General features: G+C 33.4%; 1 protein-coding gene across 4 annotated transcripts in view; it reads right to left on the bottom strand.

The window, feature by feature from the left end:
• The window catches only part of Fur2 (furin-like protease 2), a 1,328,139-nt gene that overhangs the window by 986,920 nt on the left and 313,322 nt on the right, over positions 1 to 27,897 (bottom strand). The window lies entirely within an intron of this gene.

Below are 27,897 nucleotides of genomic sequence, written 5' to 3'. Positions count from 1 at the left end.
TGATCTGATGGTATAAATATGGAAAAATGATTTTTATAACTTTGGTGTGACCCTACATATTTACGTGAAACATATTTACGTGAATGTATCTCATATGCATCATTTCTGCTAAACTCTGTTACTTGATGACAGGTAACAAAATGTCACTTTTTATGAAATTACTTTTTTCCCCGGGAAAAAAGTAGGTAGTTTTTACACGGATATATATAGAATTTTAATGAAAAGTGACATTTTGTTACCTATCATCAGAGATAAAATGTCAAACTTTTTTCCCGTGACAGAAAAAAATAACTTACTTGCAGGCTGACATGAAGTTGGATATGATGCAATGCCCTGGTTTTTCGTGCGTTGCCATCGGCAATCTGATATATCTAACATATATCTGCAGAATCATAAATCGTATAAAGTTTTTCAAATAATATTGTCAATTTCAATGACTTGAATACGTTACAAAAGACTAGGTTGATAACTGTAGAAATTGTGCAACTGTACAAAGGAAACTTTGCTTCGTATCTACTAGATATTACTTCTATCAAGAAACCAGAATTGCCCTGAAAAAAAAAATAAGGAATTCAAGAAAAAGATTGAGTGAAAATACGCAAGCCAATCATGTTGCACAGCATAAAATGTCTACATATGAAAATGGCCGTACCAAAATATTTTTTTTGCAATACTTAACACCCTGTAGGGTGTTAGGGACACGTTTATATGAATTTTCTTTTCTAAAATTAATCTAGAAAATGACGCCCTGAATATGATGAAAAAAACCTGTATATACTTGCTATAGAAAGGAGCTGCGGCAAAAAAACTGACCTAGTGAAAGGAACCATTTTCTTTTGAATTGAAAAGGATAATATCTGTTTCAATTTCATAATGAATGTTTGTGGTAAAAACTGAAAAAAAAAAGGTAATTTTCGTGTGATTCGACATTCATATAAGAGTAGTTGTTCTGAAATGATTTTTTTTCCACGTAATTCAATGTTCACACGAAAGTAGTTATATCGAAAATGTTTTTTTACAGCTTGTATTTTTTCTTTCATTCTGAGGGAGTTTATTGTTCGTAAAGAAGAAGTAGAAAGCCAAAAATATTTTTCTCATCACCACCAGCCTAAAAATCTGAATGTTTATTTAAAAATAAAGAGATACCTGTGAAAATTGCAATTACGTGATCCAAGGTAAGAGACGGTTCGCGATTTTACCTGACGATTTAAGTGCAGGATGACCTGTCTCTGAAGATTTCTATAAAAAACTGCCTTCACTGTTTAAGAACTCTTTCATTTGGAGAAGGGCGTTTATGTGAAATAAACTTCCTGAGAACGTTTTCCCAAATGGATCTGATCTTCAGCAATTCCAAACCAATGCGAATCACTAATTTCGCACAGGCACCAATCTAAGAGCGTCGTTAAGATTTTCCTGTAGTGGTTGTGTTTTGTCCTTAAAAAAAATATCACTTCACATGTGTGGGGCCAAGACTTGCCTAATACACATAAAGTCCTAACAATCAAAGACCTAAAATATATATCTCAAATCACGAATGAAGAATTTTTATTCGAATCAACATTCGAGTGGATAGAAGAAAAGAAACAAAAAGTTGGTGAACACATTCTGTGCAACATGTTCAACTAAATTGAAAAGCAGCTATGCTTGTCCGTAAACAATAGTTTACTAGAAAAACGAAATGCTCAGTGCGGTATTGTTGGTATGAAAAATCAAGCCAAACAAAAGAAGATAATCAACGCAATACAATATGAATAAATATTCAGTCTCGCATTACCTCGAGCCTCATAAAAACTATAGAGGTTTCGATAGAATCTACAGTAGGAAGTTTTTTTATTCAGAATTTCCAATCTGAAAAATTTTCACAGACAATATAATACGGAACGCACTTGATGCATTTCAATATAATACAGGATGATGATGTATCACAAAAGGAGATACGAGAAATTAATTGTTGAGAAAAAATTGCTGAACGTTGGTTTCCTACTTCACATCCTGAAGTTGTGTATTAAAATCAAGAATAAGACCGTTTTTTCCATAATTTATATATGGCATAACGTTCAGAAACATGTACGTACTACTATTTCTACTACTCAATATAACCGAAATTAATCTAATACTTATTGAATTTGGCAAACACGATATTCAACTTTTGGCATCTACTCTTCGCTAAAAAATATTGTGGGTAATGAATATCAGACAATAAATACAAATACAGATAAATATATATTCCATATCATTTCTAGAAACATGTGGATTCGTTTTTCGATGACATTTCAGGTTAGCTTCCCAAATTTCTGCCACCGCAGTTGTCGGTTGATTGGTCAAACCACCAACACTGACATAAAAAACTTGGCAAGTTGACTTGGGTGTCACACCAATAGGTTGTTTCACTTATGTCTCGCTTGTGTTTACGCAGTTATCTCTATTAATAGTTTTCTTGGTTTATCACATTTTGTCTTTAATCGAGGACCGCCTGCCCGGTACTGACGATGCCCAATAGGCTGAAACAGCTGTCTACCGGTGGCTCTTGAACTGAAATCATATGGGAATGATCAGAATGGTACTTATTTATTCATATTTTGATTTTCGTGGAATTATTTTCCAGCAGCTTGACTGGATTAATATATATATATATATATATATATATATATATATATATATATATATATATAATTGTTTTTCCTGGTGTTCATCCGTTGTGTACTATTCGATAGTCGACGTTTCGCCATCATCTCAGATGGCATTATCAAGGCGAGTTACTGCTTCGCTTCGAGAGGTGTAGCTGATGTTAGGTTCTTCTTGTGCTGCTTTGTTTTCCAAATCCTTGGGATGTTTAGTGAGTCATCCCTTTTGTTGATGAGGCCTTGCTTTTCGATTTCGATAGCTTCCCTGATTTGTCGAATTCTTGGGTTTTGCACCTGTGCTATCTGTTTTGTGGACTCAAAATTGATCTTGTGACCTGTTTGTAGATGGTGTTGAAAGAGGGCTGAGGAGGTTTGTTTTGTTCTTATCGAGTTTTTGTGCTACTGGGTTCTGGCAGATATACGTCTGTTGGTCTGACAGATATATTGTTGACTCCTTGGTTTTCTAGAGAAATTCTCTTTTTCGGTCTGGGCAGCCAACTGGATATCGATTTGTGCAGTTTGTAGGTTGTCTGGATGTTTTTACGTCTTAGTATTTTCCCGATTTTGTCGGTCTCACCTTTGACATAAGGTGTGACCGCAAAATGACGAAAATGACGAACATTTCTGACACAGCATGTCCAGAAGAAGTTGCTTCTTTCTTGGCCTTATGCCCAAAATTTTGTATTGAACCAATAATAGGCAAAGATATTCCCATCAAGAATATCTTAGCAGATATAGATTGCATCACTTCCACTATCCCTGACCTTACCCAGAGGAATATCGCAGTAGCAAAAGCAACTAACCTCATCACTAATCACATTCACAATCAACAACATAACTTTTCTCCCTATCGAAATCTTCTCTTTAAGTCCAAATGTTTTTTAAAAGAAAATCCTAATTTGATTCTCACTCTTTCAGACAAAGGAAATGTAACGGTTGTTATGGAAAAACACCAATACATTCAATTGTCTAATGACATTATCAACAACAACTCTGCTAATAAACAATTAAAAATCCTACCAATTCCATTCAAACTAAAGCCAATTCCTTGATAAAAAAACTAAAAGAATCAAATCAAATTGATGAAATGATGAGAAGGAAGCTGACTAGCTACAGCGGTATTTCCCCAAAGTTCTATGCTCTACCCAAGGTGCATAAACCGACACTTTCAGTAAGACCAATTGTAGCCTCGATAGGATCTCCTACCGAAAAAATTGCTGCATTGACAATGAATACTACATAAAAGATTCTTTCGAAGTAACAAATACATTAAACAACACCACATTACCACTTAATTACATTCTAGCCAGTTTGGACGTGGTATCCCTATTCAGCAATGTATATGAGGATGCATGCATAAGAGCAATCCACAAGCAATGGAACAATATTAAATTGCATTGTAGTCTCTCAGAAGACAATTTCATTATCCTTCATTCAATTTCTATTTGATAATACTTATTTTTCATTCGATAACAAAATCTATAAACAAACGTTTGGAATACCAATGGGTGCTTCAATTTCACCAATCCTAGCCGCATACGTTATGGATGACCTATTAGACACAGTATTACCTGTCTTATCTTTTAAATCTCACTTTATAAAAAAATATGTTGATGATATCATCGTTGCATTACCAATGGATTGTACTGAAGAGATTCTTGACACACTTAACAGCTCACATTCAATTCACTATGGAAGCAGAAGACACTGACTACTCCGTGCCATTTCTTGACACAAGGTTCATAAGAACTACCAATAATAATATTGTGATAGATTGGTACAGAAAACCTTGTAGTTCAGGAAGATATATCAACTACTGGTCATATCACAAATACTCGATGAAAGTGAGTCTAGTGAAACAAATGAAAAATAGAGTGTTGAAAATCTCTGACATCCAATTTCACAAAGAAAATCTTGATATTTTGCCTAAACATTTTCTGGATAATTCATATCCTTTAAGTATGTTAAAAAATATTTTGTTTAATTCCTCATCCATATCAGACATTAATATAACCTTACCACCAAACCCAAATATAATTGAAAACAATGGAAATAATATTGCTACAACTCCAGTTTTTTACAGTACTTTACCCTTCATTAAGAAGATCACCCCCAAACTCTCTAGAATTTTCAATGAATTGCCTAATATTGAAATAGCCACCAAAGCAGTTCTCACGATTAGAACTTTACACACCAGAGTTAAAGATAAACCCCTCATTACTTCTCGAATAAATGTAATATATAGTATTCCATGTCAATCGTGCAACAAAATCTATGTTGGTCAAACGTCAAGAACTTTAAGTTCCAGAATAACTTCTCACAAAAGCGATTGTAGACACCATCCTGAAAGATGTGCTCTAGCTGAACATGTCAATAAGTTTGACCACCATATGAGTTTTGACGCCACTAAGGTCTTAGCTAGTGAAACACATTTAACAAAAAGGTCCTTTCTTGAAATGGCCTTCATTGCTGAAAATAAAAATTGCATCAACAAAAAAACAGATATTAATCATCTCAGTGAGATATATTCCTATCTTTTGACGTTAGATAAAAATTCATATAACAATGTTTCAATGAATTCACCTAATCTAGCAATAATTGAATAATGTACTTTATACTTTAATCCAAATGTTATTATCCTACATTCATTTTAAAAAAAGCTGCACAGGTAGAAATTTCCAAAAATAATTCTTTACAAGTTAAAGTTGGTAACAGCTTTTATCACTAGAACCACTGACATATATCATGTCAACTATCTGTCAATCCTTCCAAATGTAATGTTTTGTGAAATTTCGACATGTGACATTATTCTTCCTTCAAAATAATTTTAAACTGTAACGTTTTTCACAAATATTTTATCTAATATTAGACATCCTTTAACCAGTTTTATAAATGTATTGTATCAATGCTCATCCATCATGTTGTGTCCAATATTTTATATAACCATCGTATGAAACATCCTCAAAAAGTTGTAAGTCTAACCATTCATAATTATATATTAATATTACTTACACCCTCAAATTGTAGCATCCCTGATGATGGAAACAATTTATTAAATTTCCGAAAGCTTGGACAAACTTTAAAGAGTACTCTTTCATTTGCTGCTAAGCCCCTTCATGGGGCTTCATTATTTGTTGGTTATATATATATATATATATATATATATATATATATATATATATATATATATATATATATATATAATCGATGGCAACATTCAACTTGCCTCGAAACTTTTCTGTTAGAGTGATTTTGTGCATTTTCCTCTTTCTTTGCAACTCGAACGCCCCAGTTTTTCATGTACATCCAACGTTTCCTCTCTTGTTAAGGAATCCATCCAAGTATCGTGATAAACTCAACTGGCCAGTTTTCAGTAAATACCAGAAGGGATCGAAGTGACCACAGTCATAATATAACAGAGTTATATGTACTCAGCCATGCTTTTCCGCTCTTCGCTCTCGAATGATCACGGATGCGATGATTCTCTTTATCACTGGGCCAAAAAAATGAGGAATTTGAAGTTGAATTGAAAAATTAACACGATTCGAATACAGTGGTTGCTAATAAAAGTCAAAAATAGTAGTAAATTAAATTGAAATATGAAACTACCGTCTTGGAAAAAACGAACGTTGTATATGGAGTCAATTGTAATACAACCCAATAAAGTACACTGGACGCCTTCAAGAACATTGAAAGCTAGAATAATCCCTCATTGACATTATTGTAAAGCAAGAAAACATGCTTGTGCCTTATCACAACGTTGTTCAGAAACTTTTCATAAATGAAATTTTGACAACTCCAATCTTCTCATTACCAAAAAAAAATGATAACAAAATAAGATTTTGCGAAAAAGTTCGCCAATTGTCACGTACGTACATCTATTAGAATTAGTTGCCAACACTTCAGTATGAAAGGTTGGTATTAAAATGAAGTGCTCGTATATGATTTTATTGAAGAATATATCAAACTAATCACACTATATTGGCTAGAAAAACGAAAATGTCCAGGCAGATTACAAAATTTCGTTAGGGTTCAAGCTGGAAGAGAGCTAAACAAAGCAGGTGTACTTATGCTCAGTACAATTTGACTGTCCCTGAAACAAAAAAGCTAAATTACATAGGTTCCAATGCAGATGACGTACTGATATGAGATTTCTCGAGGAACAAAGCCTTATGAAGGTCTTGTACATATGACGAACTTTTATTACAACCCAAAACAACTGTGAGATTGCTGAAATATTGAATCAATTTGTATTTGGTTTACGATTTGTTTTTGGTTTACAGGCTCGAAACATTTAAAGTTTATGATGGAATTGGTCGATACTTGATGAAAATCCATAACTTACCAATTCAAAAAACACTTCATTGTGTGATTTTCACTAAACAGTTTTACAAAAACGCAACACGTGTTTCGCCACACAATGGATTCTTCGGGCGTGTCTTTACTTCGACTCGCCCGAAGAAGCCAGTTTATGGCGAAACACGTGTAGAGTTTTTGTAAAACTTGAGTGAAAATCTCACATTGAAGTGTTTTTTGAATACGACATTTGTAGTAGATCATTGGAGCAGAAAGATCAACTGTGGACCGTGCTATGGAATTGCAAACAGTGTAGAAACTTCGTCTAGAGATGTAGATCAGCTCTACCTCTCAATCATTTCGAATAGTGTGAACGTTGTGAATGTTAATACTCGTAAATAGCATGTGGAACTTGCCAAAACTAGTGTCAACCTTTTCTCTTGTTACGGATGTGTATTTCCTAACCATTTAGCAAATAAATACAATAAACAAAACATGACCTGTAACTTTGAACGGAAAGGGTGAGGTATATTTGAAAAAATAAAGCCAGGAAGCCAATACAAAAGCATTGACCAAATTGATGAAATCTTGTCTACATACACACAGAACAGATTCCTTAATTCACACTTTCGTTGGCGTTCAACCAGGTGGGAGTTAGTTTTGAACTAGATTCAGGGGTGCAGGCACAAAAAGTAATTAATAATGTTTTTTGCATGATTTTCACTATAAAATGTTTTTCAAAAACTGCGACACATGAAATGCATAAAATTTTACGCTTGAGAAAGCTATTGTACAGCGAAACACGTGTCGCGTTTTTTGTTAAACCTTTTATAATGAAAATCATACAATAAACTGTATTAATAAGTTTCAATATGGATTTTCATCAAGTATCGGCCAGTTCTATTCAATTGCTGCAGGTACAATTATAGAACGTAATGATTTTCATGAACTTTTGTCAAAACTGATTTCACAAACTACTGAACTACTGATTTTAAATCAAGCACTTACAGTAAACAGCTTCCTAGTTGTGGCTTTTAGTTAAAAATCGACTAACTTGGAATACGTTGAATATTCAGAGGTGGCAATTGCTTGAGACTGCCGGAGTCCCGGAACTCAAGAATCAGAGAAGTCTAGGTGGAGGAGTGCACAGGAAAAGCTTTGAGTGTTCTCGATGGTTTCTGGAGATAGGACTTCGATAATGAGTCGTAAGGTTTAGCACACTAAACCCTGTATTTTGTTACTTTTCCTATTGAAGAAACCTTCGAAAATTGTAGAAAATGTCAGAACTTTGACACTATGATTCCTTTTTATAGTGACAGTTTGAATTCAATTTCATTTATACATTATATTTATTCATTTATTTCTATGTAAGGGATGCAAAACCATTATGAAACTCTCAAGTGAACTGTATTTCTTGTGTTATTGGTATGTTGAAAGTATATCCTATATCAGTGTAACAAAATCGATCTACAGAGGCATGTAAATGGTGTCCAAATAAGAGCTTTCAATTCGATAACCATATTCAGCACTTATAATTGTATTCCTGAAAAGACGAGAATGAAATGAAGAAAATAGGAAGAATACGGTATAACGTTATCGTACCTCTGTGTATACTGTTATTTTCAAAATGCATAATCTATACCTCTCCCATTTTATTTTGTCTTGTCAAATGATATGGTTCAACATAATTTGTTCAGTTGTAAATTCGATCTGTCTGCAGCGAACGTTTGCGGTGGTAGTTGATGTCAGCTTTTCACAAAAACAAAACAAATTGCAATATTTGTTGAATATTCCGCCCTGTTGCTTCTCGCTGCGGTCCCATGATTTTTGATGAACGAATAGTTCCAACCGTGATAGATAAATAGTTTCGCTGTGGTCTATACTGGGTTTAAACACAGTGCGTTCAAAACTCCACACATATTTATATTTGATAACTATTGAGTTATTGAGTTGATAATTCTTTCTCCTTCGGAAAGGTTCATGTTCAACGATGATTCACTTTTAACTTAAAGTCGAGTATACACTTCAACGTCAAGTATACAATATCGAAATCAAATATTCGTTATTCGAAAGAGTTTACTAGGATCTCGCCTAAATTGTGGAGTAATCGGTCATGGTTGATATTCCAGAAATGACTCACACTCTCTTAACGTATAATAGAAAAAATATTTCCACGATACATTTATAACGCAATCGTGAATATCCCAGTAATCTTTTATACCAGGAATCCGGAATATTCGCCCCAAAGCAACTATATTTTGTAAATTAAACAAAAAATTCAAAACGACATGTAAAAAATCATTACCAAAGACTATCGTGGATGATTATAAATAAAACGTCGCGAAGTGGTTTGGTTTGGAACTGATTTTTTTAACCATTTATTATTTATTTGCATATTATTGACATCCAGTGTTTCACCCGTGTTATTGATTCATTTCAATTTCGGGTTACAATAATCGGTTTAATGAAAATCTCGTAATGAATATTGGTCAATTCCATTCCATAGTTATTCTTGAAGAAAAATATCCAGCCACATAAAGGGACTGAATATTGGATCTTCGGATCTTCTTTCCCGAAAAAAGTTCAAGAGAAATTTATTGTGTCATAAACATGAACATGAAAATTGTCTTTTGTTCCATGAAGAGATTGATTCTATATTCATTATTCAACCTGCCAAGCAGGTTTCAGCAAGTCACAGGAAAATATTTTGAATTTCACTAAATTTGTCAGTTTCAAATGTAAGAAAATATTCCATATTATATAACACTGTTCTGAAAATTCTTATGGCAGCCATGCATATATCTATCAAACTTTATACTATGTGTAGAACATACATATTCTCACACTATTTGAATCCATTATTTCTTACGCATTCAACTGATTATCCTATATAGAGTCTATTATTCCCGAATCCACACTTATCTAAAGAAAAACAAACCCCAATGAAACCACGTACGTCACTAGGCGATTAGAGCTGCATACGTGCTATTGTTTGATATTGGAAATCACTAATAATAAACGATAAACATCGGTCCAATTCCGAAATGAAGCTATCAATGTAAATATCGGGATGAAGCCATTGTTAATAGCTACCCTTTTTGTTATCGTATGAACCGGTGTTTTGCTTCACTTGTGAGTATGACGTTAATTATATAAAATTCGTGGAACGCCAGTGCAAATATCTCTCTTACCGTTATTGAAAAATTGAATGAGCCAATAGTAAAAAAAAGTTTATAACAAGTTTTCATTTAAATGTTCTCTAGATTAACATATTTTATAAAAACATACAATTTATTTGTCAGAATTATCTACTTATGTCAAGAATGTCAAGAATGTCAAGATCAAGTTACATATTGTATTCTTGTGTTTTATATACCCAGGTTAATGTTGCTTTGAGCTTTCATACAATATAAATTGGGTAATATGATGAATTGACGGATTTGATTTACCTCAAAGAGTTAATGTTTTTTTTTTCGTAGAACAATAAAATAATGACCTATTTTCGAAAAATTTTTTAGAATTATTATTTTTTATTTACTGCTGGATATGTTCTTCAGCTTGTTCATTTCATTTAATGCATCATGGTCGATTTCTACATTGTTTCATTGAGCTCCACCAAACTATCACTAACCTTTGCCAGATTATGACTCTTCAAAGATTATATGGCAGTCATCATTTGATACCCACATAATTAGGGGACATAAAAACGTAGTGCACCATCTCAGAAAGTCCGCTATATCTGATTTACAGTAACTACATTTAATTTTTCGTATTCTTTTCAGCGAAACCCGTATCATTAGGGTGTGAAAAATAACTTTGTTTTCCATCTAATATATAAAAATGGATGTTTGTTGGTTGGTAAGTTATAAACTTCTACATTGCTCAACCGATCGTGATGAAATTTGACATGTATAAGTAATTTTTCATACAAAAGGTTTTTAGGCTATACATTTTTCTGTAACTCGCCACAAGATGGCGCTGTAAAACAATTTTTTTAAAGCACTGTTCTATAACGCTTCGCACGCCTAAGTTCGTTGATTCTGATTCTGTTAAAGCGATACAGCAACATAGTACTAGCACAAAATGAAGAAACAAACTGAAAGTGTGTGCAAAATGTCTTTCGGTTGAGGATTCCGTTGTAAGATTCAACCCGAACAAACTTACAAACTTTGCAAATTAAATCAATACATACAAGTACTCGTATAATAAAAGTTATCAATGGTTGTTCGTTTGTCAGTGCGTTTGTGTGTGCTCATCTCAAAAAACGGCTCAAATGCGATTGTTATTTATCTATTGTAGTAATCTTCACTTGATATTGAGTGTTTCATTTATTTCAATTGGTTCATAAACAAAAAGTAAAACCTTATATTCAATAATATCAAATCACAAAACATCAAAATAAAATTGGTATTTCGGAGATTTTCTTGTCCAAAATAATTCTCCGAAATAATCTCCAGAAAATCAATGAGTTTGTTCCAAAATACCTATTTCATTTTGATGTTTTCTGATATGATATTATTGAATATTGAGTTCTTATCACAATACTTTATAATTTTAAGTAATTTTCGGTGTTAACAGAAAATAAAAATGACTTTGCACCAAAAACTGAAAATTATTTCACCCTTCAAAAAAATTGACCGTGGTTAACACCATAGTTGTGTGATTCATAATATTACAGGCTTTTAAAATAAACCGTCGTATACAGGATGCTGACTATTTATCGTTGTGGCAAATTTTTTTTTCGTAGTCCCCATTTAAAAAAAAATAGTAAAAAAATAAAACTTCACTCAGATAGTCATGATATCAAATCTAGATGTATTTTTCAATTCTGAACAACTTTTCCAAACAGAATTTCCCAAAATTTTTCAAAATAAGAGTACTTTACTCTTGTCTTAAAATCAAATATTTGAAGGCTCCTCGTATATTACCTGTGTTTTACTGTTTTTAGGGGATGCACATACTTTTATCAGGAATAACTTTTTGTCGAAAAACCCTTAATAAATAAGTTTCCCATATGGAACATACTTTGGGGATGACACTGTATAAATTTTGCTGCGAACAAAACAGAAATATTTCTGGATTTTTGTATATATTTTTCGGCGTAATTCATAATGTCTTGTAGATTTTCCAACCGATTGGTTCATGAAAATCCAGAAAAAAGCTAGTCAAATCTATTACATCTCCTCATTATTGCCTATATTTCTCCGCAATAATGAGAAGATTTCCTCTATAAATAACATTCAATGAGTTATTAGTTTCTATCATAGTAAATTTATGGGATCAGTACGGAATTACACCACATCCGAAAAACAGCTTCTGTTCAGTATTCATCTACGTTTATAAATGAAAAGCACGTATTGTATATCAATTTACTCTTGCTAGAGAAATTCAGTGTGTCCGGGGAACCCGCTGATTATAATCTCTGCCGAGGAAGAAAAATAATGGGAACGTATTCGAAATACCGGCATTGTTATCCAAACGTTCGTACTAATTTATTAAACGAGGGTGATACGGTAAAAACACGATACCTCTGAATGTGGAAATGTGTTCGCCGACCTCGACTAATTTATATGTTACGTTATACTCGCGAAAACGTATAATGTTCTGGAGAACAATGTTATCCGACAACAAAAGCAATTCTCTCGGGTAAAAGTAGACGGTCGAGAATTTTTCTTGGCTGCTACACACGAAAAGAACAACAGTCGAGAGCTAGCTTTTACGCTTGCGACCAGAAATTACCACCTGGTTCGTTATTCGTCTACAAATTACCAAGAGTGTCGTGACACTGGGGGAGAAATCACTCAAGCTGTCGTGACATGAAATCACGTTTTGTTCCTGCTTGACGAATCCGAGTTTCTCATAAGTAGCGAGTAGATGTGACGAAAGGAAGAATACAAAATTAATTATTAAAAAAATGCTCTTACTATCCCTCATCTTTTACGCCTCAATCTAGATAATGAGTTGCTTGCAAAAAATAAAAGTACAACTAATTATGGTAGACATACTTGACATTGATAGAACCCTTGTCATATTTTCAGAATTGAAAGAACTAAGTGATGAGTTGACAAGAGGAAATAGAAATGAAATAGCATTTAAGCCAGATTCCCGATTTACACCACACCAAAAGTTTCTTATTGCACCGAAGAATACAGAAACAAATTACTCAAACGCCTTTGACAAGCCATTCCTAAAATTTTAGAACGACAAAGTGGAATTATGAATCAAAACTTGTCACTGAGAATATGAAATCAATGCAGCTCCAGCATTTCCGCCATAAAACATTTTCCACAGGCTTCAAAAAACTTTTTCCAGAAAAAACAACTAGGCTTTAGCAAACAGAAAACGTATATGCTTCAACTTCCGTTGATGCATAATGAGCATCATAGCTTTGAATTTGTATAGCCGCCCTTCTCCAAAACGACTATCCCGTCTCCCAAATCCAAAGATCCATTCAACGGAGATATTCGGAAAAAACAGAAATTTCTGAAAATTGATTTTATTTTTTCTGACTTTATTTTGCGAAGGATTCGAAATCAATTTCACTTCCACATTGCCACTTTTTTTCTACTACATAATTGTAGCTTCATTAGATGAGTGAACTGTGAGTATAACATAGGATTGTATGATTTGAGGAAGTTCCCAATAGAATTTTGTTCAGAACACAAAAAAAGAGCGGGAGAGATTACGTGACTGTAGTTCTCACCTGAGTGTATGTCGGCTCTAGTAGCGGCTTGTAGAGAGGCTTCTGGTTCCAATAGGATGATCGTAAGAACCCGTTGGATCACACAACACTAGCTGACCACCAACTTCTTAATTAATTGAGTAGGTTGTCGAATCACCTGAGATGCTTTCTGTAGCGAGTCTATATATCGAGTCCCTGTTGTTCTGCTGCTGCTTCAGCGACCGATCAAACAAATTGATACGAGGAGCGCTCCATATATTCAATCAGAATAGGAAACACAGCCGAATTTCGCGATTAATAAAAATTTTGCAAATTGAGTGAAAATCATCAGTAGACAAATACACAAAGAGAAAAAAATTAATATAAAAAATAAATGAATAAAAGAGAAAACTGGTGAAAACGGAACAATAATAGTGTTTTCAGATTTGATATCCCACGTTTCGTCTTCCGGCCACCGTCATTAACTTTATTTTTTCTTATGGGCTCTACATTGGACTTTTTCTATATTGGATATTGAAAAAAATGAATTATTATCATAGAAGGCTTCGAATTTGACTTTCAATTTGTTACACTCAATGACACTTTGCTATTGTACAAGTCATTGAATTTTTGGCGAAAACTGACTGTCACGAATAAAGAAAAAGGAGATACGATAAAAATTTATTGCGGATATGGTAGAAACAGTGTAAGAACATCGGAAATGTATTCAAACTCGTATCCCGAAAGACGACAACCACATCGAACTATGTTATTGGATCAAAATCTCACCAACTTTGGTTCGTTTGAAAAGCCAATGAAAAAATACGGAGACAGAATCAACAATCAAAATTTGATTAATGAGGTGTGTATCAGGTAAATTAGACATTGTGTCCTTCTTAATGAAAATAGAACTTTTAACAAGTAACAATCAACTAAAATGTAAAAACAAAAGAAAATGACAGCAAATGCTCAAAACACTGTCCTTGTCCATAATAATACAACTGTACCTTTTTTCAAATATTATTCACTGCACGATTAATTTTCCTTCTCCTCAATCTTCCGAACCCTCCAACAATGCTGTGTTGGAAGTCCTTAATATTTTGATATTCCCTCATAAACTCTATTTTTCAGTGTACCCCATAAGAATGTATCCATAACACTTGAGTCTGGAGATCTTGCTGGCCACCTCACCGGCCCATTATTCCATATCCATTTATCACCATTCATCATGTTAAAACCAGATATTGTTATAATAAGCCGAAGGTAGATTATCCAAATAGTCTTCGAAAATCGACATTTAAAATTGGTGAAAGGTTTATTTATTCAGAATTCGGTCAAATAAATGAGAATCCAAAATTCAATCTTTGTAAATTTCTGCCCACATATTAATAATAAATCGCACTTGAGGTCGAATTTCTCGGAAATGCACATGGTTGTTTATGCTCCAAATGTATTCATTATTTCACCTGCTTCAGAACTTTCATTGGAAAGAGCAATTGAAGAATTTCCAACAAAACCTATGGACACGAACTTCATCCCTCGTTGAACATCACCTTGAAATAGGCCACACAATAAGTTTCAAAAACACCAAAAGCATTGCTATGGAAAAAATTCAGGATAATTCATGAAGCCATTGAAATAAAAAAATATCAGGTTCAAAGAAACACAACAGACAAGTAAAAGCACCTAGAGGCTGGCTTTCGGCCAAAAAGAGATCAGATGCCAAACTTGCTGAAGTGTTAGCAGCAAGTTGAGGTCTATTCAAAAGTGAGTGCGGGTGGATGGAATGAGATTCTAGCTTCCTCACACAGTAATCGTGTGGGGGAGATTCTATCTCAGGGCTTCAAGCCGGAGGGGGCAAGGTTATGAGTATTCACTTGGAACTGAACAAAACGAGGTCAGGTAGATTACAACTACGTCGTCGAGTAATGTAATTTCAGTTTCAAGTGGTTCTTGAAAACGGCTCCAAAACAGAACCCAAAACGTCGAACAGATGAATATATAATATATATATATATATATATATATATATATATATATATATATATATATATATATATATATATATATATATATATATATATATATATATATATATATATATATTGATTTCAATTTAAGAGCCACTGGTAGATAGTAGTTTCAGCCTATTGGGCATCGTCAATACCGGGCAGGCGGTCCTCAAAAATAGCTGCGTAAACGCAAACTAAACATAACTGGAACCACCTATTGGTGTGACACCTAGAAACATGTGGATTCGTTTTTCGATGGCATTTCAGGTTAGCTTCCCAAATTTCTGCTACCGCAGTTGTCGGTTGATTGGTCAAACCACCAACACTGACATAAAAACTTGGCAAGTTGACTTGGGTGTCACACCAATAGGTGGTTGCAGCTATTTTTATCAAGTACTTTCTTGGTTCTGCTCATTTTGTCTTCAATCGAGGACCGCCTGTCCGATACTGACGATGCCCACTAGGCGGAAACAGCTGTCTACTGGTGGCTCTTAAATTGAAATCAATATGGGAATCATCAAAAAGTACTAATCTATTTATTTTTTGATTTTCATGGATTTATTTTCCAGCAACTTGACAACATGTGGATTCGTTTTTCGATGGCATTTCAGGTTAGCTTCCCAAATTTCTGCTACCGCAGTTGTCGGTTGATTGGTCAAACCACCAACACTGACATAAAAACTTGGCAAGTTGACTTGGGTGTCTCACCAATAGGTGGTTGCAGCTATTTTTATCAAGTACTTTCTTGGTTCTGCTCATTTTGTCTTCAATCGAGGACCGCCTGTCCGATACTGACGATGCCCACTAGGCGGAAACAGCTGTCTACTGGTGGCTCTTAAATTGAAATCAATATGGGAATGATCAAAAAGTACTAATCTATTTATTTTTTGATTTTCATGGACTCTTTGATCATTGATCAAAGAGTACTTATATATATATATATATAACATTTCAAGGTGGCCCTATTTGTACACCTGGGGGTTATAAATATCTAGAGAAAAGTGAATCTAAAGGAATAAGGCGGCACGGTGTCTAGCGACCCTTCTTCAAAGTTGAAAACGAGATCAATATAAGTTTCAAACGTAGAAAGCATTTTCAGTCCTCCCTTCGGGGTGTGTTCATCAAATTCATATTTCGATATTCCGAAAAAACCTCGGGTTGCACCAAACGAAACAGTTTCCATCAGCACAAAAGAGGATTTTCGGCAAAGGGATTGAATTTCCCGCGGTTATATGGAAATATCATGGAGAATGGACGTGTCGAAAAAGGCCTACATCTAACATAATGCAATCCACATGACGAGAAACTTTTATATCAAGTTGCGAAGTGAGAAACAACATTCTTCGAATCCGTAGAAATGTTTTGTAGGAAAAAAACCCGTGGAAAATGATAAAAAGGGCCACAAGAAGATAAAATAATCTAGAATATATACAATTTCGAAAAAATCAAACCCTCAAGTATGATGGTTTATTATGACGATAAGAAGTAATTTGAAGACCTGAAAATGTTTATTGAAATGGTAGAGTCAGTGAGTGGTTTACTTGTTATCATCTACCTGATTCAGAATAGCAGACATATATTTGAATTAGACAAGCTGAAAAAAGCGTCACTATGTACTTGTGATACACTGTTTGAAACCTTTGGTGTAGTAATGAATATTACCGGAGTTTTTTCCCAACACCAAATCGTTATTTTTATTTTTGATTTTTAACACTTCGACACGTGATTCGATCATCAAGTGATCATATTCAAGATAAAGATTAAACTCAAAATCTTCAGTTTAATCTTCTTCTTGAAAATGATCACTTGGAGACCGAAACACGTGTCGAGTTGTTAAAAATTAAAAATAAAAATAATGATTAGGTGTTGGGAAAAAACTCCAGTAATATTCAAGCTGAAAAGAACAGATAGTAGTAGTGCTGCAGAAAAAAAGGAATCGAGGAAAAATGTTGCTACTTTTCTCTCAAAAACCAATATAATCTTTGAATTTATAAATTTCTGATCGATTAGGCCGTTACTTGATTGATATCCATAGTAATTTCATGAACTATACCTAACGATTTGATCTTCACAAACTTCATTTTCAAAAAATATATCACGACATGATTCGCTATCACAGCTTATCTGTAGTGAAGTTTGAGGAATTCATACCATTTGATCAATGACATTCAAGATATCACACTCCCGGATATTGCCAAATTGATTTCATTCGATATAAGTAATCTGTTTCCCAGTATTCCTCCGAATGAAACTATTACTCTTGTAGATAATCTATTGGCCGAAAAGTTTATTAATCTGGTAGTGAAAAAGGAAATATTAGACTTACTTACGGTTCGTTTGTCATAGAATTACTTTCAATTCAGTGAAATTTTGTACTCATCCTGCAAAGGTCTCATAATGGGAAATCCACTCAGTTCTATTTTGGATTTTTCATAGACGATTTGGAGAAAAAAAATACACACTAATCCACTGGTGAGAAATTTTATGTATTGGTATAGATATGTGGATCATATCCTGATATATTTCACAGAAACGAACAGACAGTTGACTAGTTTCTGAATTTCATCAGTTCTCTCCATCCTTCTATGATATTCACAGTGAATACGGAAAAGGAATTTTCTATAAATATTTTGAACTTGAATGAAACATGATTTTTCAATTAATCGTAAACCAGCACGTACAGATATAATCATTCATAATTCGTCCATCCACCCGTATCAACACAAAGTAGCAGCTTTCAACAGTATGATCTAAAGACTGATGAATGTGCCTTTATCAGAGGCGAATTTCAATGAAGAACTGAACATAATGAAACAAACAGCTGTCAACAATGATAACGATAGCAGTCTGATAGATACTTTATTATCAAAAAAGTTATACAGCCAAGCTTTGAAGAAAGTTTATTCCATTCGAAGAGAAGAGGATAAAAATTATAGAACCTTAACCTACTCAGGCCAACACACTACAAATATTTCAATTTTTTTTTCACACGAAGGTGTAAATATTGCTTTTAAAACCAACATCTTAGGCATAAGGAATAACAAAGATGAAAGTTCAGTTTCAGACAAATCGGGAGTGAATAAAGTGTCATGTGGGTCATATTCGATGTTTTATATGTATTAAACTGGAAGACCGTTAAAGTCCGCTTCAAGGAACACAAAAATAGTTGCCAGAATGGAAAAATAAATTCCACATATGCCACTCATTTAATCACAGAGGGACATGAATTCAAGCCCCTCCGTTTCCAGAAGAAAGGTTTGAAACTCAACCTGTTGGAGAGTATGGAAATAAACAAATTCAAAAACTCTAAATATTTTAAGAACAATAAAACCAAATTGGATAATTCACTATTATAAAATGTGTTTTTCTCCAGGTAAAAATAGTTGAGTATATTTACAGTACTTTCGAAAAATTTATTCGAATTGTTAATGAATTCATACCGGACATTTTCAAGTAGATTCATTTATTAGAAAGTATGCATACAAGTAGGTAATATGTTAGAGTATAAAATAGTTGTAATGTAGCCAAAAACTGATAGTTTACGCTTGTAGAAGCTATTGTCAAATATGGAAAATGATCATGAAATAATTCAAATTCATCTAAGCGAATACATGAATTGAAAGATGTTCCAACCTCAACTTCAATATTCCAAAACAAAAACACTCAGTATTCAGAATTCTACGTTCATATACATCAAAATTGATACGATCACAGGATATGGAAATATAAAACAATCTCCAAATACGGAAACTTTGCACATATTGTATACTGTGCATTTCACCTTTATACAGTGACCGGATCAAAATTGCAAAGTCAGCGTATAAGTCTTCATAAATATTGAGGGAGGTCAAGATCATGAACAGACAGTATTGAGGAATTCATTCAATATCTATTGATCCTCAGAAAAGGTTCCAGCAATGCAGCACATCTCCTTTTCTTTGATTCTGCAGGGTGGCAGTATAATGTGAATTTTTGATGATTTATTATATTTTTTTCTATCAACAGTTTAGTGTAAGTTTATTCCTGAAGTATTTCCCCCGTTACAATAATTATTTGATTAAGTTTTTAACTGAGTTCTTTGATTATTTGGATGAATGATTAATGGGTGAAACAGCAAATAGAATCCTCTCGTTAATAAGCCAAGCGAGTACTGAGTTGCAACATCATTGTTTAGCGAAACACGTGTCCTTAGAGTTCATGCAACATACAAAAAACATCGATCTGCAAGAAGGTGAGATTTTGGTTTCTTTTGATGTTAGTTCCTTATTTCCTAGCGTCCCAATTCCACAAACCCCATAATACCTCAGGGAATTACAAAAGAAAAATAATTTCAATAATAACGAAATTAATGAATTCGTTTCTCTCACTAGTTTGTCTATGAAACAAAACTGTTTCCGGGTAGAAGGTTGCCTTTATGAACAACAGGAGAGAACGTCCATGGGTAACCCCTTGTCCCCCTACCTGGCAAACCTGTTCATGAGCAGATTCGAAATGAAAACCAAAGAAAAGTCAAATTGTTTTTCTAGTATATGGCTAAAGTATGTGGATGATGTTATCGCGATACTCCATAGCAAAAAAATAAATACTCAGGACATTGTTTCCTTTTGAAATGATGGATTTCCATCACTAAAATTCACGTATGAGTTAGAAAATGAAGGACAACTTCAATTTCTTGACGTTTAAGTAATGAGAAGCCATAATGGAGGGCTAGAATACGATATATTCAGAAAAGAAACGAGCACGTACAGGTATATTCCTGACAGTTCACATCACTGTGGACAGCACAAACGTGCAGGGCTGAATTTTCTAGTGCATCGTCTTTTGACTTTTTCTCTCACACATAAGAGGTTCACAAAAGAAAAACGTACATTACAGGAAATAGCAGCCACTAACGGTTTCTCGAGGGATATTGTAGATGACATAATGAGAAAGAAGAAGTTTAGGTTAAGAATGAACGAAATCTCGACTTTTGAAAAGGACAAAACAAAGAGATATATATATATATATATATATATATATATATATATATATATATATATATTATATATATATATATATAATATATATATATAATAATATATATTATTATATATATATATATGTGGACACAACACTCCAAAATATATATATATATATATATATATATATATATATATATATATATATATATATATATATATATATATATATATATATATATATATATATATATATAGATATATATCAGTTCCATACCACCAATACACAAAGAACTTTGGAACAAGTCATACACTACAAAGCCTTTTAGGAAGTCCAAAAGTCAAAGTCGAGATATCAGAAAAGTCCAGAATTAACGAAATTGAATATAAGGACTGCGAAGCAAAATATTGTGGACAGACAGAAAGATTTATGGAAATAAGATATAAGGAACACTTAGCACACTTGAAATATGAAAGACCTAAAAAATCAGAAGACGCCCATCATATTTTGCAACAAAATCATTCCATAGACTTCAGTTCATTAAGATTAGTTAGATAAGTTAACAATAAGATGCCTATGAGAGTGTAGAAATAAGTAAACATAACAATATTATGAATAATGATGGTGGACCAATACCTCAATAGTATACTATATAGCTTGTTAAGATATTTTATTTATTAGATTTACCTGACTATTACATAGGGATACATTATAAAATTAATTCAAGGCTAGTAGATAAGGCAATATTGTGAAAGAAATTTAAGACACTTAAGACGCCGGTACCTATAACAGGTATCTATGGTATAAATAAGGAGAACTTTGTGAGTATGATTAGTTTGATCTTCTTGGTGAAGATGATCAATTGGTGATCGAAACATGTGTCGAAGTGTTAAAATTATCTTATGGCAATATGATAAGTACATTTTATGAGTGAATTCCTATCATTACGTCCAACCGTCTATAACTTTTTGGACGAAAATAATTTTCGCAGGTCCTGAAATAATAATAAATTTTTTCAGAATTATTTCTGATTACATCGCGTTGCATCATGACCAAGGCTGTAAGGATTTCGTATAAAAAGATGCAGTCGAAAAATTTTAGTGATATCCAAAGAAAGTGAATAGTGTTGTTTTCTCTGATGATTAACCTTGAATTGGTTTGTTAGTATATGACGATTTATCAATCAATTTTTCTTGCAGGTATAACTGATATCACGGTCGGCATAAAAATTCATAAATACTTCTGGAATTTAAAAACAAATCACACAGTTTACAACTTCACACAAACTATTCGATGAGAAATTCAATCAAAATTGGATAATGAATACTCCTGTATAGAAAAAATTGTTATATGACGTAGAAATATCATTTTTAACATACAAACATGAATATATCGAAAACGTTCAGATACAGTATGTAGAACGACTTATGATGCACTGTTTGGAACCTTTGGTGTAGTAATGAATATTACTGGAGTTTTTTCCCAAAACCAAATCGTTATAATATGCAGAACGACACAAGAAATCTGATAAGAATTTTCAGTACAATATAAAAATATATGTGGGGGTTTTTCTGTTTCGAATAAGAAAGGGCTTCTCTGCTAGGTTTGCTTGCTGAAATAGAGCTGTCTTATTGAAAATTTATCAAGACATTCAAAGAATCTGTACAATGTACTTCAACTGCTGGAATTGCTACGCACGTACGCAGCTTTCGGACTATATATACAATTTTCGTAAAAACTATCGACATATACCTCCTTATTATATCTCGAGAAATGGTCTAATTGGAATTAGTTAAACAACTCCTCGAAACAGTATCTGCAACACCCATTCGCAGGTATTGATGACGATTCCCTGTTAGAGCCAAATGTTGCATAGAAGTTATTAATTACCGACAACTTCGATATTCTCTCTATTCCGAAGTTCATAATCTTGTTCTTGCCAAGTCATCATCTATCAAGAAGTTATAAGGAGCAGGCGAGTTACGGCAACACTCTGATTAAACCAAACCACTGAACAAGTAGTTTGTTCAACAACTGATTAGGACTGTGTATGTGTATGAAATATGAGAATATCAATGAGCACCTCATGATTGTAACAGAGAATGAAAACTACCGGAATTGGTTGAACAAACTTGGATGGTTGTGTCCTCTTTGTTTTTTTAACAAAACAAAAGCACTACAGGAAAATCCTCAAGGCGCTCTAAGAGCGGTGTCTGTGCGAAAGCAGCGATTCACATTGCATTTGAATCGCTGGAGATTAAATCCATTTGAAAAAACATTCTTAGGAAGTTAATTTCACATAAACGCAGTTCTCCAAATGGAAGAGTTTTTGAACAGTGAAGTTGGAGGTGTACTCGCGTTGGAGGGCGAAAGTTTATATTCATGAAATTACTTTCGTCTTAAATAAATAATATGCCTGCCTAATAATAATGCTAAAAATAATAAATATTTTATTTTCAATAAATTGTTGATACAATATCATTCATTGTGGCTTATTTATAAGAGCAACATACATAGGGTGGTCACTTTTTCAATGTGAATGTATGGGTAGCTTTTGAAATATGAGTCAGTTAAATGGAAAAAACATTGCAGTGTTCCCAGTTCTTCCTACTGGTGCAAAAAAATACGATATTAGGACCAGATATTCTGGGCAGAAATCGAATTCGATTGATTCGGTTATTGGAGTTTGATCACAGCGTAGGTAACAATCAGCAATATCACTTCGCTTGGCGGGAGAAGTTCGCGCATATCCGTCGCATTGATGAGTCCGCCATTTTGGGAAGTGCCAGACTTTTTCATTCTGCTTTTGGCTTCGCTCTGGTTAGGACGTATATGTTATCTGTGTTCTGTGCGTATCGTGAATTTTAACTTTTATCATAATGGAAAAACTAATAGGTGGTGGCTTCAGACAATTATGGACTACTCTGAAAAGAAATGGATTCGAATACCTACTGTCACGAAGAGTCAACCAAGATACTGTGGAATTTTTTTTGAGAATATCAGGCAGCAAAATAGAAATTGTGTCAACCCGACTCCCATTCAGTTCCAGAGAAGTTTCAAAAAATTATTATGTTTGAATTTGTTGAATTCAGGAAGTGAAAATTGTGAATGAGATACAAACAAAATATTATTAAAATTTTTCGATTTTCCCAAATACAGTGAAGTTCGTAAAGCCAAAGAACTTGCTGATAAACCAAAGCTTGCAGTAATGGACACTGATTATAGTACTAGTGATGTGCTCCAGCAACATGTTATGAAATATATTTGCGGATACTTGATAAATACATTATTGAAAATTCATAGTTGTGACATTTGTGTGAGCCGTTCCAAAACAAATTGTGAATAAAATAATAAATCTCTGTATTGTTATTTCAGAGCATTTCATAATGGAACTCTTGATACATTCTGTAACTTAAGGATACCCAAAAATAAATTTGTTTATTTCATTTTCTCCTTGGAAGTAAACTCCCAAAGCATTTTTGAGAATCTTATTGTAGAAACAAATGTCATTGCAGGATTTGCATCATTGTTTGATTAATTCATTCATAACCATAAATATGAAAATTTCCAAATATCTCATCTTATGAAGTTCTATGTTAGACTGAGATTATTTTATACATTGAAATATACACATAGGAATTTCAAATTTCAGGAAAATATTGCCAAAAAAAGAAGGAAGAATAACATAATAATTTGGAGACACGAAAAATATTCATTCAAAAATGCAAGGAGAACGTCAATTCTTATAATGAAGAACAATCAATTCAACTGAAAGGTTAATTCAATAGTAATATACAAAATCACATTTATTTCAAGAGATGGTAGATCATAAAGTTTATACCAAAAAGTTGGCTGCTGGACAATTTCCCTTCATAATCCAGTTGATTGATCCATTGTATTCCTACTGGTGATTTTAGAAATATAATTCGGCTGTTTTGACATTTTTTTAATAGATCATGTACGCAGATAGAATGTCTGCCCAATAATTATTATATCAATTAAATTTGGGTCCATTCCGTAAAGTATATCAAAATTATATGAGCATTTTGGATATAAAAAAGTTCAAGTGCGAACCTGTCCAAAACCATTTCGCGAGTCCTGCCCTCTTATTGGCACGTCCCGAAATGGCGTCTAGATACTTCTCCACATCAAAGGCGGCATGGCCAAGTGACCATGGTGATTATTACCTATGCTGTGGTTTCATGTTGCTCATTCAAAAAACACTTTATTGTGAGTGTTTCACTAAACAGTTAGTATAGACACGTCTGAAGAAGCTGTTGTTTAGCGAAACACGTGTTGCGTTTAAGTAAAACTGTTCAGTGAAAAGTTTGAAAACGTTTTGGATTTTCATCAAGTTTCGGCCGATTAAATCAAATATATCATGTTGCCATTTGGAAAAATATAAAATATCGTTTCTAATATATTTTTATTCAATTCTGAGGTACCAATTCTGAATAACAGTTTGAATCTCTATTGAATTATACATACTCACATTTACCTAAGTGTCAAAAAAATCGATGAAAACGAAAATTCATCTCTAATCTAGGAGTATAATTTATAGATCTGAAAATATGCGGTCACACTGAGGTACCACATTTCCACTCTAACGTTTCGTATTCGTTGGGCCACCATCAGTTTCTTCACGAAATTATTTCATATAATCAATGTAATTTTTACTAGCTCCAGAAAAATGACAGTTTGTATCTCTATTGACTAATACACACTCATACTCATTTTGTCATCATCCCACTGCTGACATACTTGAGTGTTAAAAAAAATCTATGAAAACGAAAATTCATCTCTAATCTAGGAGTATTATGCGCAGTAAATATGCGGTCACATGTCACACTGCTGCGCACGTTTAATGCGTAATTTTGATTTAAAAACATCACGGGATATCTAGGATATCGAAGAGTTTAGATTGATGGTATCTCAATTATAGATAAGGTCTGTTTAAAGAATTGATTTTACTCAAGTTGAGTAGTAGGCCATGTGAAAAAGAAAAATGTTATTATTCGTCACTTATTATTGTCATAGTGAAAAAAATAAACAGCATTCTTTGTGATATCCGATTAATGAACTCGTATGAAATGGTCAAGTACACGACTGAGGATAAGACAGAAATGTATCAACTGTACATCAAACATAATTCAATGGATGTATAAAGATAGAGAAAAAGAAAGGTTCATTTTTCAAAGGTTGGCTACGATCCTACTTGCACAACACTCATTTTATGTTAGGAGAAAAGAACCAATGTATAGGATGAAATTTTTTTGTAGAAATCACAAAACAGTAATAGTTTTGAAAACAATATCCCTTGGGGAGATGAAACGACTTATCAACTGTGTTCCATTGAAGAAACAAACATTCTATTTCACATAATCTACATTTGACCCAAAAAAAATGTTTTGAGAAAGGACATGTACTACTTTCCGAAATGTTGATTGATTGAAAAGAAGCATAAATATACTACTTCCATGAACTCATCTTATTTTATTGCCAAAACTCATAAATACGACAAGTTACTGGCTGATTAACCTCTTCGAGATTTATATTACGCAGTGATTCAAAGAATGAACTTTTCAGTTTGACATTAATTATCCATGACCACATTTATAAATTTTTCAAATTAAGGAAGGTTGAGAGCACAAAGAAATAATGACTCCTACACAAAAACATGTATTTCGAAGAATTTGTACCGCTCATATATGCAGTCGCAAGAATTGCGAATTATGAATTGCAAGAATGATCGAAATTCATGAAATTTTTTGAAATTATTCAAAGGAATTGGACTTTTTCAAATTGTCTCTTTCTCGGATCTGAATTCTGAATCATTTAGAAATCAGGTAGTCAATCAGCATAAAAAAGTCTGTTGACCTTTTCCACAATGAAACAGTCGTACAATAAAGACAAAACTCAAAGTAATTGCACACTCCTCAGAAAAGGGGGTGTGAATAAAAGTTTTTGCAATCATTAATAACAAAATTAATACTTCACGATGCAGTTTTCTACCGTTTTTGACAGAAGGAGGTGGTGTGAATTTCTCATTCAAGAATCATCTTCAATCACTAGTTGATGCCAAGTCTTACCTGAAAAGAAAAGGAAGATATGAGTATTGTCATCCTAGCAATTCAAGCACATTTATAGAAATGGGTAGCTATTACATCATTTTGTTTCTTCAAATCATTTCAGTTTCATTTTTCATAATGCAAAATCTTCAGGTTCTATAAAATAACGAACTGAATATAATAACTATTGAAAGTTAATTTGATAAATGACAAGCATATAATGCTGTCACAACTAGTAAACCCCGGACGTTGAAGAATTGATTAGTTGACCACCGTACTATTGGGAAATTCAATATTATTCAATATTTACGGTCTGAATGAAATATCATGACAAGCGCTGCCTATTTCGTTGGAGTTACATGAAGATAATGTATCGTAGGATTTTTTATCTTGAATAGTTAATTAGTGATTAAAAGTCCGCAATAGTATATACGTATCTCTTATGTGGTAGCCACTATATGCAAAATACTCAGCCATAAATTCAATTGAATTGGATACTTTTTTCACAGTGCACATTTTAGAATATCTGTCAAATTCTTATAAAAATTGATACAACTGTCTTTTCAAGCAATTTTTATAGACTGGTCCAACGAAAAGTATGCACCTTGCTTTTCTCCTTTTTTTGTAACTTAACGCAAAAATGCTCAGGTCAATTTTGATTTTGAGGGGGACACATTTCAGATGTATTTTTCTACCTGTGCCCTCAACCCCCTAACGAGGGTGAGTAACGACCCTAAAATTTTAAATGGAAAGTGGGGTCGAGTGATATATCATTTGAACGGGCACAACATTATATTTCCAATGATACCTAATTTGTTATATTTCACTCAAACATGTAGGTATTATGAAGAAAAACAACTACAACCCAGTACTTTGAAATGTGTAATTGACGTAGTAGAATCCTACTTCAGCAAGTACTGAAAATGTGACCCATTTGCTTCCATACAATAATACAGATTTTGTTCAAATCTATTCCTAACATTCTGTAGCTTATCAGGTGTTATACTTCTGCACTCTGCTGTAATTCGTTGGCGAAGATCTTCTATGGACTCGGGCTGCGTAGCAAAACATTCATATTTCAAGTGACCCCAAAGAAAAAGTCCAAAGGCGATAAATCAGGTGACCTGGCAGGCCATTCGATGGGGCCTTTCCTTCCAATCCACCGTCCAGGAAACCGGTCATCTAAAAACTCTCTTACCGGAGCAACATAGTGAGGAGGTGCTCCATCTTGCTGGAAATGAAGCCGATCATCATTATGATTTTGGTCATTTTCAATT

Source organism: Leptinotarsa decemlineata, unplaced genomic scaffold (genome assembly GCF_025532065.1).
Source record: "Leptinotarsa decemlineata unplaced genomic scaffold, Ldec_3_MD MMD2_tig00026328_RagTag_RagTag, whole genome shotgun sequence".
In the NCBI taxonomy this organism is placed as follows: Eukaryota; Metazoa; Arthropoda; class Insecta; order Coleoptera; family Chrysomelidae; genus Leptinotarsa; species Leptinotarsa decemlineata.
Note: the sequence above shows the minus strand (reverse complement) of the source record. Positions and strands in the feature narration are given on the sequence as shown.